The sequence below is a fragment of the Lemur catta genome, chromosome X (genome assembly GCF_020740605.2).
Source record: "Lemur catta isolate mLemCat1 chromosome X, mLemCat1.pri, whole genome shotgun sequence".
Lineage (NCBI taxonomy): Eukaryota > Metazoa > Chordata > Mammalia > Primates > Lemuridae > Lemur > Lemur catta.
In genome coordinates, this window is record NC_059155.1 from 9881819 (window position 1) to 9895088 (window position 13270).

General features: G+C 34.0%; 1 protein-coding gene across 1 annotated transcript in view; it reads left to right on the plus strand.

Annotated features, from left to right (window-relative positions):
* IL1RAPL2 (interleukin 1 receptor accessory protein like 2) overlaps positions 1-13270 on the plus strand; it is a 1016789-nt gene that overhangs the window by 670082 nt on the left and 333437 nt on the right. The gene's annotated exons all lie outside the window — the stretch shown is intronic.

The following is a 13270-nucleotide window of genomic DNA, read 5'->3' on the forward strand; positions in this document are numbered from 1 at the left end:
GTCCACCCAATTCATATGTTGAAATTTTAACACCCAATATGATGCTATTAGGAGGTGAGACCTTTTGAGAAATGATTAGGTCATGAGGGTGGGGTCCTCATGAATGGGATTAGTGCCCTTATAAAATATTATAGGCCCCAGAGAGCTGCCCTACCCCTTCAAACATGTGAGGACATGGTGAGTAGTCACCATCTATGAATCAGGAAATAGGCTCTTACCAGACACCAAATCTGTTGATGCCTCAGTCTTAGACATCCCAGCCTCCAGAACTGTGAGAAATAAATTTTTGCTACCCAGTCTATTGTATTTTGTTATAGCAGAAAGAATGCTAAGACCAACGATATCCAAGGTATTAATCTCAGTTAACCAAAATTTTTAAAAATCACTAAATCATTAAATCAAACTGATTTTTAGAGTTTATATTTTTAGATCTTATCAAGAAAGTCAACAACTTCTAGCATGGTTTAGGCCCCATAACATGCATAGAATGGTCTGCATTTTTCCTGTCTTTATCTGTAGGTTTCCCGATGAATAGAGGTCCCCTTGTTCATGATCCTGAGACCCCATATCATCTTCAAACAGAAAAGAATATAATGCTTACAACAATGATAATAACAATAACACTAGTTAGCATTTTTTTGGTTTTTCCTCTGTGTGAAGCATTTAGTTCTCACAGTAATCTTATACTGTAAGTGGTATTATTATTTCCATTTTTATAGTTAGGGAAAATGAGGGTTAGAGAAATTAACATGCCCAAGGTCACATGGGTAGTTAATAAGGAGTAATGAGGACCAAAGGCAAGTTTTCCTGGCTCCTAGTCTATTGTATTTTCCATTAAGTTTTGTTAGCTATAAAATGAGACTAATAAGGGGACAAAAAGTTTTGAAGACAGAATAATCTTGTATAGAATCCAATCCTGTGATACTAAACGTATGACTTTGGGGATGGTAAACTTAAGCTTGCTGAATTTCAATTTCCTCGTCTGGAGTTCTTAGCTGTAACAACCTCATAGGATTAATTATTGAGAGCATTAAATTCAGAATTCAGTGTTTGTATTTGTGGATCACACTTTATCACTATTTTCTCTATGTGAATTTAAGTCTTTTGTTTTGGATCTGTGCATATTCTTTGTGAGACTGGCTACAAAACCATAACTTTGTAATTTTTTCTAGATTTTTTAATGTGTCTATTCATTTCAAAAGTGGTAAACCGACCATATACAGGCACACGTAACTGTTTTATTTAACCTCCTGTGTTTTAAAATTTTGCACTAGTTGCCATCATTTATACAGCTAAAAATAACATAAAAATCTGTATTTTCAGCTTCTCTTCAATTCACTTATGTCAATAACATTTACAACTGAGTCGCAGCCACCCCATTTCAAAAGAGAATATATTCTCCAGGTTATACAAGTCACTACTCTTCCCTATTGTCTTGTACCTTGGCCCATTCATTCATTTACATTAGCAGTCTGACTTTTATAGAGTATAAATTTGGGAACCCTGATTATTTTGCGAGCAATAAATGTTTATTTTAGGAAAATTAGAAGACAAAAATAAGCAACAAAAAATAAGCATCTGTATAGCTACCACCCAGAGTCGGTCGCAATGAATATTGGTGTGTATTCTTCAGTCAGTTCTTTCAGATAGGTAGGTAGGTAGGCAGACATAGAAATAGATATGGGTAGGATATTTTTATACTAATTATACGTCAATATTATTTATTGTTTTTCCTTATTTCAATGCAATGAAGACAGACTGATAAGGGAATGAGAATTTAAGTTAGTTCCCTAGTAAACTGAGAGATGAACAGAAACACCTTTTATTTTAATGCTTGGCATAGAAAGAATATCCAAATATGCCATTCTAGTGTTTGGTTCAATAAACTAATGATGAGGATTGAAGTGGACTGTTACACACTAGCATATTTAAAATCCTTATAGTCCTTGTTTATTTCTGAGATGGCTGTTTAGGAAATGGATATAGTTGAGAAAGGTATAGTAGATTGGTCCTAAATTTAGGATGTCCTCTGAATCTTGATGCTTTGCATAAAGTCATTTTCCTTCGTAACTCCTGAGCTGGAATTCTCTACATCATTTTCAGGGGTTTCTCAGTCTATACTTGAATGCTTCTAACAACAGAGAACACATTACCTCTTGAGACACAACCTGTCCTTTTTGGTCAGCTATTAAAAAAGGTCTTCTCTTAATTAGCTTAAATCTGTGTCCTTATAACTTCTACCCATTAGATTTAGTTCTGCTCTTTAGGGCCACAGAGAATAAATCTGCTTACTATATATCAATCCTCTTAATATCTAAAGAGAACTACCATGCATCTAAACATTTCTTCACTACACTGAAACCCCAGGTCCTTCAATGGAGACTTTATATTGATGGCAAGATTTTCAAGCCCTTCATCATCTTGTTGAACCTCTACTATCATCCTCTAACATCCCAGATATTAGCATCCATAAGAGAAAAATATATATAGCATAAAAAATAAATCTCATTTTAATAAGAATTTTGTATCTTTGTGGTTTAATTGGAGCCAGTTATTGTTCTTGTTGGAGTTGATGGTGCTGAATCATACAAAAAAATCACAGCAAATTTTCATTGCATTCTCCTTTTTGTAGACAGTTTTGGGCACTCCTCATCTTTAAATCTTTTACCAAATTTCAAGAATCTCATTAATTTAGTATCACATTAGCAATTTACCTCTTTTAAAATTAACTTAATCTATAGAGTCATGACTCCTAACAACTCCTCTTTCTGTATCAGTCAGTACCAGAATATTTTGTGAGAGAAGGCCTGGTAAGTCATTCAGGGCATATTGCCTGAAAAACTCCATTCTGACAGAGTTACAGTCCCAAAGGGCAGTCAGGCTTATGCCAAATGGCCTAAAGAACAACAACCTGAACATGCTATATTTTTCAGAGTATTTCAGAAAAAGGCAAATGTCATCATTCATTGCTTGAAACTTGACTTGGCATTCTGGGAATTGCTCAGCCTATTTCAAGGAAACATATTAGCCATTTATTGCCATGTTGCTTGCTTTTGAGATAACTGACATCTCCCCTCATTTATGAGATGTTTTAAGAAGCTAGCTCAGTTTGTTGAAATTCATCATCCATGATTTGAACCATAACATCCCTAATGCTCTTTATAACCCAGAACTTGATTACATAATGACAGTTATTGTTCTCTAGTTGTTCCATGTGCACAAGTCTTGTCTTGCCAACTGTTTCGTAAGCTTTTTGAAACCAAAGTTCTCGTCTTCTACTTCTTCTGTGGTTTTTGTTTCCTCACAATATCTAGTACAGTAAGCACTTAATAATTACTACTTAACAAGACAAGATCTGCCTGTGGGCTGTGTAGCTTGACTCAGTATTAACATTCCAATTTGTGCCAATAACCCCACCCAGCTTTCTAGGAAGACTTTAGTCACATGGGACGTGGGCAGGGGAGTTTAGGTGATTAAGAGAAGCCAGTCCTCAGTGCTAGACAAAAAAATGAAAGAACCTATGCTGATTGAGGTACCTCAGCTTATACGGGCAATGCATTTATTGAGGCTAGCTGGTCCCAGCAAATTGAAGGCTCTATATGTAGCCTTAACATGCTCTTTGTGCACCATTGACAAACAGTGTTCAAAAATTAGGCCAAGTGCTCCCCCGAGTCATTGCTTCCATGTTTGCTTTCAGAGATTTACTCTTCCTCCTGGCAAGTATTCTTCCCTCTTCCTCCTGTAAGAAATATGAAATTTGTCTCTGGTCATGAAGATTTTATATTAACCTATTTTTCAATCTTTACTGAAGAAAATCCTTTTTTCTGCTGCTCCTGCTTCGATTAGCTGAAAAATGGCAGCTACCTTACTCTGATGCTTCTAACTCTGCTGCTCAGCATTTCTCAAATTATCTGAGATTTTGTTGTTCTTCATGGTAGAAGATAAACTCTTAGACTCTTTCTTTTTTCAGAAATTAGGGAAACTAGTTATGGATTAAAGAGGCTTTTAGGGTGGTCTCAATTTGCTATTATACAACATCAACCTATAGGAAATTCTTTTTTAATTTTAATTTATTTTTTATTTATGTAAAATATACATAGATAATTTATCATCTTTCCCATTTGTAAGCATACCATTCAGTGGTAATAAATACTTTTATATTCTTTTTTTCCCTTGATACTCACTCTTCTCCTTCCCCTTCCTTATAGGAATTCTTAAAGTGAATTTGCAATAATTTTGTCTTATTGAACAATCTGGATGTTGATTGTCAAATAGTGGACAAAATCGCCAAATCAGCTATGTTATTCGTCATTTGATAGATTAGTCTATCATTTTTTAATTAATCACATTTATTAACTGAAAAATGAATGCATGTGTTAATATGTGCTAAATAAAATGTTCAAGCACTATAACATTGCAGGTAACAAACATTAAGTTCATCTTCTGCCCCTCACTGTCAGTTCTATTTTGAGAGGCAGCCACTCTTAACAGATTTTTATATAAATTTTCCTCAAATTTCTATACTTATATAAGCTTATAGAATGTATCTGTGTTGTCTATATGTATGTTTTTTCTTTTACACAAATGGAGGCAGACTTGATCTGAAGTTCTATACTTTGTGTTTTTTCCTCCTCTTCATTATGTGTCTTAGAGATTTCATTTTAGTATACATTGATATAATCATTCCTTTAAATTACTGACTAGAATTTCATTACACGGATGTTCTATAATTTATTTTTACCAGCTCCTGCTAATTGAGGGACATTTAGATTGGGTGTGTACCTCTTACTAGTTATGTGACCTAGAGATTCAGTTCTCATTTCAGAGCTGAGTCCTGGATTCGATCTCTGAGGTTCCTTTCAGCCACAGTATAGTCCAATCAAAGGAGTATAACAGTTTGTTTTCCCTAGACATGTACAACATTCTATAGAGGGTTGAAATGTTACAGAAATAACTATGAGGGAGAGCAGAATGATATCAGTAATTTCAAGAGAGAGTTACAAACAAAGTGATGTAGGGTTTCAAAGGAAGGAGCTATCATATCAATGGATGATGCCATGAATAGCTTCATGGAGAGTAACCGTAAAAGATTATGCTTTTGATAGGCAGAAATAGGGGTCATGGGAACTACTCTCCTATTGCGTTCTTTCTCCTTCCTAGATACTACTCAAGATTTGTCATAGGCAAAACAATGGTGCCAGAAAGTGAGCCTTTGAAGGATTTTTATCAGTGTTTTTTTGAAGTAGTTAGCCAATGGATATAGATTGGAGTTGTAGACAATGAAGCTAAAAGGGAGATGATGAACAGGAGACATAGGGAAGGATCATAGGAATGTAATTCCTCCACAATGCCGATAGCAACTGTCTCTTACATTGATATAATGTTTAACAATCTGCAAAGTGCTTTGATACTGCTAATCTCCAGGATACGAGAGTATGACAGAGCTGGTAAGAGCATGGCTTAACATGCTCTTAACATGAACTCATACAGACCTGAGTGTATATCCCAACATTGCCACTTATCAGTGGTATAACTTTGGACAGTCACTTGGCCACTTATGCCTGAGTTTCCTCATTTGTAAAATGGGGATAACAACTGCCTAATGAGATGATTGTAAAGTTAAAATAAGATCATGTATATAAAGAACTTAGCAAAGTTAGTGGCACATAGAACATACTCAAAAATAGTAGCAGTAAGGTACTATATCAGATATTGTTCTTCCCTTTTAACAGAAAATCAAAACTGGGGCCTGAGATTCTGCGTCATTTATTAGAATCCACTATTCTTTCTATGACATCAGTAATTCTTAACCATGAGTTTTCTGCCCACACCCTCTCCCTGGGGAGATTTATGGAGGTAATAATGAGAATCTATGAGTCATTTTCAATATTTGAAAGGAGCTAACAGAGAGCATTCATTTACTTGTGATAAATTATACAACCTGACTAAAATGTCAAGTTTCTTTGCTTTTGCCTAAAATTATATCAACTCATTTTGGTAATACTGGCTATCTCATGCTGATGGGAAACTGATTGGCAGGCTATATATGTCTTTGGTGAATAGAAATGGGGAAAATGAATTTTATATTATAAATGCACTTGATCTAGAAGATATTCTTTTAAAGGTTGGGAGAACATGGAGAAAAATGAAATGTTCCCTCGTTGCTGAAATGAGTGAAAAGCACTGTTGTTACACCATTCTTCCTCTCTGATTCAGGGGGAGTGGGAGATAAGAGGGGCAGAAAGATAGAAAATTGTGGTCAAAGGGAATTTCAGAGTTTGAGAGCTTAAAGATTAATTGTCTTCACATACTAAGCATGCTTGAAATGAGGACATGACTTACGGTTTCCTCCTGTGAAAAGAAGACGAGACAAAGGCCCAAATCTGGGGAACAAATTGAACAAGTTGACAGAAGCAGCCTGTGGCGGAACCCCTATTTCAACCCAGTCTTATAACTCCCTATTCCATAGTTCTCTCCACCCCAAAGTTTGCCACAATGTCCACATGATATTTCCTCGGGCCTGACTTTAATATTGACTTCTTTCTCTTGACTTCTTTTCTCAAAGAGAGAAAACACTTGTTTGAGGATGAATGAAACTGCAATTAGGGATTTCCAGACAGCTAACATACAAAGGTCTTTTTAGTATTGATTGACTTCTCTATTGACTTGACAGTACAGATCACCATCTCCTGCTCTGAAGCTGTATGGAAAAGTCTCTGGTTCCACTTTACTCTGCAGAGTTAATAGCAAACACAACAAGTGCAGAGGGGAGAGAGAGATGAACAATCATAGTAGCTATCAGTTACTGATTGCTCACTATGGCCAAGGGCGTTATTCAGTCATCTCTATTGAGTGCCTACTGTAGGCCAGATACTAGTCTAGGAAGTGATATAGCAATGTAAAGAACAGACAAAGGTCCCTACCCTCCTGGAACTTGCATTTTATTGTTCTAGGTATTTTTACCTAGGCTATCTAACAACATCCTTGTAAGTTGGTGCTATTACTTTTCTCAATTTACAAATGAGGAAGTAGAGACAGAGTAAGTTACTTGCTCAAGGTCATACAACTAGGAATATTAAGTTTGGAAGTTGAACTAAGATCTGACTCCTAAATGCTCATTTTTTTCTATCATTCTTTTGTAGTTTTATTCCCCATTATGCTACCTCACCAGAGAAACTCTTTCTGCCATTACTCTCAGCACTCTCTTTCCCTTGTATGCATCTTTCCTTTGTTATAATGTTGAGAGCATGCAGGTCAGGATACCAGAGAGGCAAAATAAATTCATGTTGATGAAGTAAGGTGTGCACAGGCTTGCTTGCATACTAAACAGAGAGGGCAGTATCCAGCAGCTGTTTGATTTGGGAAGATTAGGAAATATTTTATGATAATAAATGATATTTAATGACTAATGTGTTAGCCACTATATTTTTTTATTTTTAATTTTTATGGGTAAATAATAGTTGGACATATTTATGGAACGAATATGATATGTTGATGTAAGCATACAATGTATAATGATCAAATCAGGGTAATTTGGATATCTATCACCTCAAACATTTACCACTGCTTTCTTTTGGGAACATTCCAAATCCATTCCTCTAGTTATTTTGAAATATACAATAATTTGTTGTTAACTATAGTCACCCTATTGTGCTACCGAACACTAGATCTTATTCCTACTATCTAACTGTATTTTTGTACCCACTAACCAACCCTTCTTTGTTCCCCATTTCTATTACCCTTCCAGGCCTCTGGTAGCTATTATTCTACTCAATACCTCCATGAGATCAAATTTTTTGGCTCCCACATATGAGTGAGAACATGAGATATTTCACTTAACATAATTACTTCCAGTTCCATCCATGTTGGTGCACATGACAGGATTTCATTTTTTATGGATGAATAGTATTCTATTGTATATATGTTCTACATTGTCTTTATCCATCCATCTGTTGATGGACACTTAGATTGATTCCAAATCTTGGCTATTATGAATAGTGCTGCAATACCCATGGGAGTGTAGATATCTCTTCAATATACTGATTTCCTTTCTTTTGGATATATACCCAGCAATGGGATTGCTGGATCATATGGTAGTGCTTTTCTTAGTTTCTTGAGGGACCTTCCTATTGTTTTCCATAGTGGCTATGTTAATTTACATTCCCACCAACAGTGTACCAACATTCCCCTTTCTCTACGTCCTCAACAGCATCTGTTATTTTTTGTCTTTTTTGTAAAAGCCATTTTAACTGGGGTGAGATGATATGATATCTCATTGTGGTTTTGATTTTTATTTCTCTAATGATTAGTGATGTTGAGCATTTCTTCATATACCTACTGGGCATTCATATGTCTTCTTTCAAGAAATGTCTATTCCGATCTTTTGTCCATTTTTAAATTGCATTATTTAAGGTTTTTTTTTGTCTATTGAGGTTTTTGAGTTCTTTATATATTCTGGTTATTAATCACCTGTCAGTTGAATAGTTGCAAATATTTTCTCCCATTCTGTAGTTGTCTCTTCACTTTGTTGATTATTTGGTTTGCCGTGCAGAAGCTTTCTTGCTTGATTTGATCCCATTTGTCCATTTTTGCATTGGTTGCCTATGCTTTTGAGATCTTACTCAAGAAATCTTTGCCCAGATCAATGTCCTGAAAAATTTCTCCAGCGTTTACTTCTGGTAGTTTCATAGTTTCATGTCTTATATTAAAGTCTTTAATACATTTCAATTTGATTTTTTATGTGGTAAGAGATGGGGATCTAGTTTCATTTTTCTGCATATGGACTTCCAGTTTTCCTAGTGCCATTTGTTGAGGAGACTGTCTTTTCCCCAGTGTCTGTTCTTGGTGACTTTGTCGAAAATGAGTTGACTGTAAATGCGTGGATTTATTTCTGGGTTCTCTATGGTCACCTGTTTCTCTATGTGTTTGTTTTTATGCCAGTACCATGCTGTTTTGGTTGCTATAGCTTTGTAGTTTAATTTGGAGTCACGTAATGTGATGCCTTCAGCTTTGATCTTTTTGTTCAGAATTGCTTTGGCTATTCTGGGTTTTTGTGATTCCATATAAAATTTAGGATTGTTTTTCCTATTTTGTGAAGAATGTCATTGGTATTTTGATAGAGATTTCATTGAATCTATAGATCGCTTTGGGTGGTATGAACATTTTAACATATTGATTCTTCCAATCCATGATATCCATTTTTATGTGTCCTCTTCAATTTCTCACATCAATGTTTTATAGTTTTCATTGTACACATCTTTCAATTCTTTGGGTAAGTTTATTCCTAGGTATCTTATTTTTTTGTAGCCATTGTAAATGGGATTGCTTTCTTGGTTTCTTTTTCAGATTGTTTGCTGTTGGCATATGGAAATGCTACTTAGATTTTTTGATGTTGATTTTGTATCCTGCAACTTTACTGAATTTATTTATCAGTTCTAATAGATTTTTGGTGGTTTCTTTAGGTTTTTCTAAATATTAATATAAGGTCATATCATCTGCAAACAAGCATAATTTGACTTCTTCTTTTCCAATTTTGATGCCCTTTATTTCATCCTCTTGTCTAATTGCTCTGTAGCAATTTATTCAACAGTAACGTGTTGAATAAAAATGGTGAAAGTGGGCATTTTTGTCTTGTTCCAGATCTTAGAGAAAAGGCTTTTAGTTTTTCCCCATTCAGAATGATACTACCTGTGGGTTTGTCATATATGGCCTTTATCATGTTGCCAGTATAGTTTTTATACATTTCAATACATTTAATTCTTAAAACAGCGCTATAAGGTTGGCATTGTTATTATCATTGTCTCAATTATTTGGTTGGGGAGCCTAAGACACAGAGAGGTTAAATAACTTGCCAGGAATACTCAGGTTATAAGCGACAGAACTAGGATTAAAATGCATGCCATCAGTATCCAAAGTTCGTGTTCATAATCACTAGGAGAGTACTTACAACATAGTACAAAGTACTATTTATTAATTTATTAATTTATCATTTAAAAAATCCAGGTGTGATCAAGGCATAAACTCTGGCAGTAACAATGAGAACAGAAAGGAGAGTATAAATGCAATCGGCATTTTAGAGAAAGAAGCAACTGTATTTGCTAAATCTCAGACTTGAGTGACAAGGAGAGTAATTGTACCATTGATAGAGATACTTTTTTTAATTCTAAAGAGATCAAAGACTTGGGAGGGAAAGTAATTTGGTTTCTGACATTATGAGATTGAGTTGATGGTAAAATGCCCATGCAGAGGCGCTATTAAGCAGGTGAAATATGGAACTGAAGCTCAAATTTGAAGACTGAACCAGATGCTGGAGGCAGAAGAGAGGCATGAAGAGAAATGATAGTAAAAACCTAGAAGGAAGAAAGTCTTTCACCATGTAAACATTTCCTCCTTTCTTTTTCCTCATTATATTAATATAGCAATAAGATTCAACCTTAGATTTAACTTTTTCCAGGCTAGTATGTTCCCTTGCTTCCTGAAACCTTTCTTTACCAATATTAAACCATAATAGAATGCAGTCCCATTCAGGAAAGGAACCAGTTAAAAAATTTGGCATTTAAAGGAAGAAAATTTCCTGTGGATCCGAATTGTGGCCTAACTAATGTTTATTATACATTTTATAAAATTCAGCACAGGTATTGAGCTAGTCTTAATTCCTTAGATATATAACTTTTATACAAAAACAGACTTACAAATGAAATATAAACAAAACCACAAAAGTGATAAACTTAAAAATAATGTTAATTATTTAATATTTATGTTTTACTGAAACGAAATTACTGTTTGAAATATGACTGTGTACTGATTAATAAGTACAAGTTTGTCTGAATTGCACATTGCTGGATTATTGTGTGCTATGAGATACTTCAATTTCCCCACTGCTTTTTATTATTTAGATTACAGTGTTCCATGATGTGTTTTTTATTTCATTTGACATGAAGGTATCATTTATATACATTTATATGCATACATTTATATATAGTATTAATACTACTTACTACAAATACAGTCATAAACAAATATGGAAAAGCTGATAGTTAAATCATGTGACAGTACCCAGTTATGAAATGATCACCTAGAATACCAAAATATATTTTGTTTATTTATTTTAATTGATTCATAAAGGTTGAATCACAAGCATACAGTTTTCTCATAGAAAAATCCTGCCTTCCCAAAACTCTAGTTTGAAAAATACTAATTTGAAGATAAGAGACATATGCAATCTTTCTGTGGCTTAATAAATTAAGACATTTCCCTAGCACTGCTGAACTTAATCCTGCTTATATGTTCAGAAAATAAAAGTAGTATATAGGAGACATGAGATCTCAACCTAGCTCTGCCACTATCCTATTATAGGACTTTAAGGTAAGTGTTTCACCTCTCTGGATCTGTTTTCTCATATATAAAATGGGAATTAGGGGGAAAGAGACAGAATGAACTACACGATCTCTAAGGTTCCTTGTGGTTTTCAAATATACTTTTGAATTTCAGAGTAGATGATATACATGTAATTCTATACGTATATGTACTTATATAATGTTTATTTAATACCATGGATTTTAGTTCATTTGCCAAGGCAGAGTATTACTCAAAATTTGTTATAAAGAATATTGATTTTTCTGCTATTTTGAACTCATAGAAAGAAATTGTTAACCTTATCACCTGCATATCTTTTATTACAACTTTCAGTGTGAGCACTTTCTATAAAAATGTATCTAACTTAATGATTATTTCCTTACTATGAAACATATAAAATGGCACAGTAAGTGAAACATGTAGTTACAGTGTGTAATTACTTCATCATTACATATAATTTAATAGAGATTTCTTTTCAAATTAGAGAATAAGGGACTTCGCATTTGCACACTTTAAAAAATTTAGACTTCTTCAGCTTCTAAAGAATTTAGGTTAATTTATTTACCAAACAGAAAGTGATTGGCTGTTATTATGCTTTGGGTCTATAGAAAATGGGTAATTTTAAAAAACAAGCTATTTTACAAAAGCATAAATTAGTAACTCTGACCATATCAGCTGCCACAATTTTGCCTGCCTAAATAAAGCATTTAGAATATGCATAATCATATTGAGAAATGCAAGAAGTTTGGAATCTAAATAAATACTTTATCAAAACAGAAAGTTTTTTTTCACTAATAAGGGCTCAAAGTTAATACTTTTAACAAGACAAAATGAATTGTTGTGACCACAGATTTTCTGCAAACATTACCCCCAAAATTAGAATCTTTATACCTATCAGTGGATAGATCTTTATAATTTACAGCTATTAACCTCTCCATGTTATTTAATATAACACCAAGTCAATTTGACTATTGGAAAAGAAAAAGAAGAGAAAAAGCAATAGCTAGTCTATGAAGAGGCCTATTCCGTAATAGTCTAGTTTATCATTGAAAATAGTGGAAGCTTTGCATTTCTCAATCTCTGTCAGTGACTATTTTGTTCTTTGAAATTACCCCTTAATTAGGACAAAACCTGCATTTTCTTGTGTCTAGATTCATCAGAGCTTTTAGCATCTCTCTCTTATTCAGTTTAGCTTTATTTAATACGAACTGATTACATCTTGTTATCATTTTGTCTTGATTTGCCTTGTGTCTTATTACATAAAAGGGACACTAATCTTTGGGAATTAGTTCCTTATTAGAGTCAATTGAGATTTGCAACTTGAGATACAAGCTTTTTTTATTATAAATAATTAGCTGCAAAGAAATTCCTAGCATGATACGTTATCAGCATTAATTATTATGTTTTAATTTTAATGTAGTTTTAAAATTTGCTTACAGGAATGGTTTGCCTCCTACTTAGTTTTGGTAGAAGATTATTTTGTGCCTTCCAACTCCATTTCTAGTATGGATTCTAAGATATACCACTGCTTGAGAGTATTATAATTTTATAATTTTGTTGCTATTGGCAATATATAGAATAATGTTTTCATAATATTAAAGTTTCTTTGACACTAAGTGGGTTACCAGATTGAGTTGGATTCCATTTATCTTTGAAATCAATTATAATTTTACTACCAACCAACAGTTGGTACTTATTGGCCCAGTCTACAGATAACCCAAGAAAGGATATTATTTACTGGCCTCCTCACTCTCTTCTACAGCCAGAAGCTGGGCATTAATTTGCCAGTTTCCCTAAAAGTTGTTCCATTTGAGTCCCTCTCTTAATTACTGAATGCTACTGTTGTGATGGCTTGAACTTGATTATGTACAGTTGTTAGGCAAACACCATTCAGATGCTAGGAATGTCTTAGAGA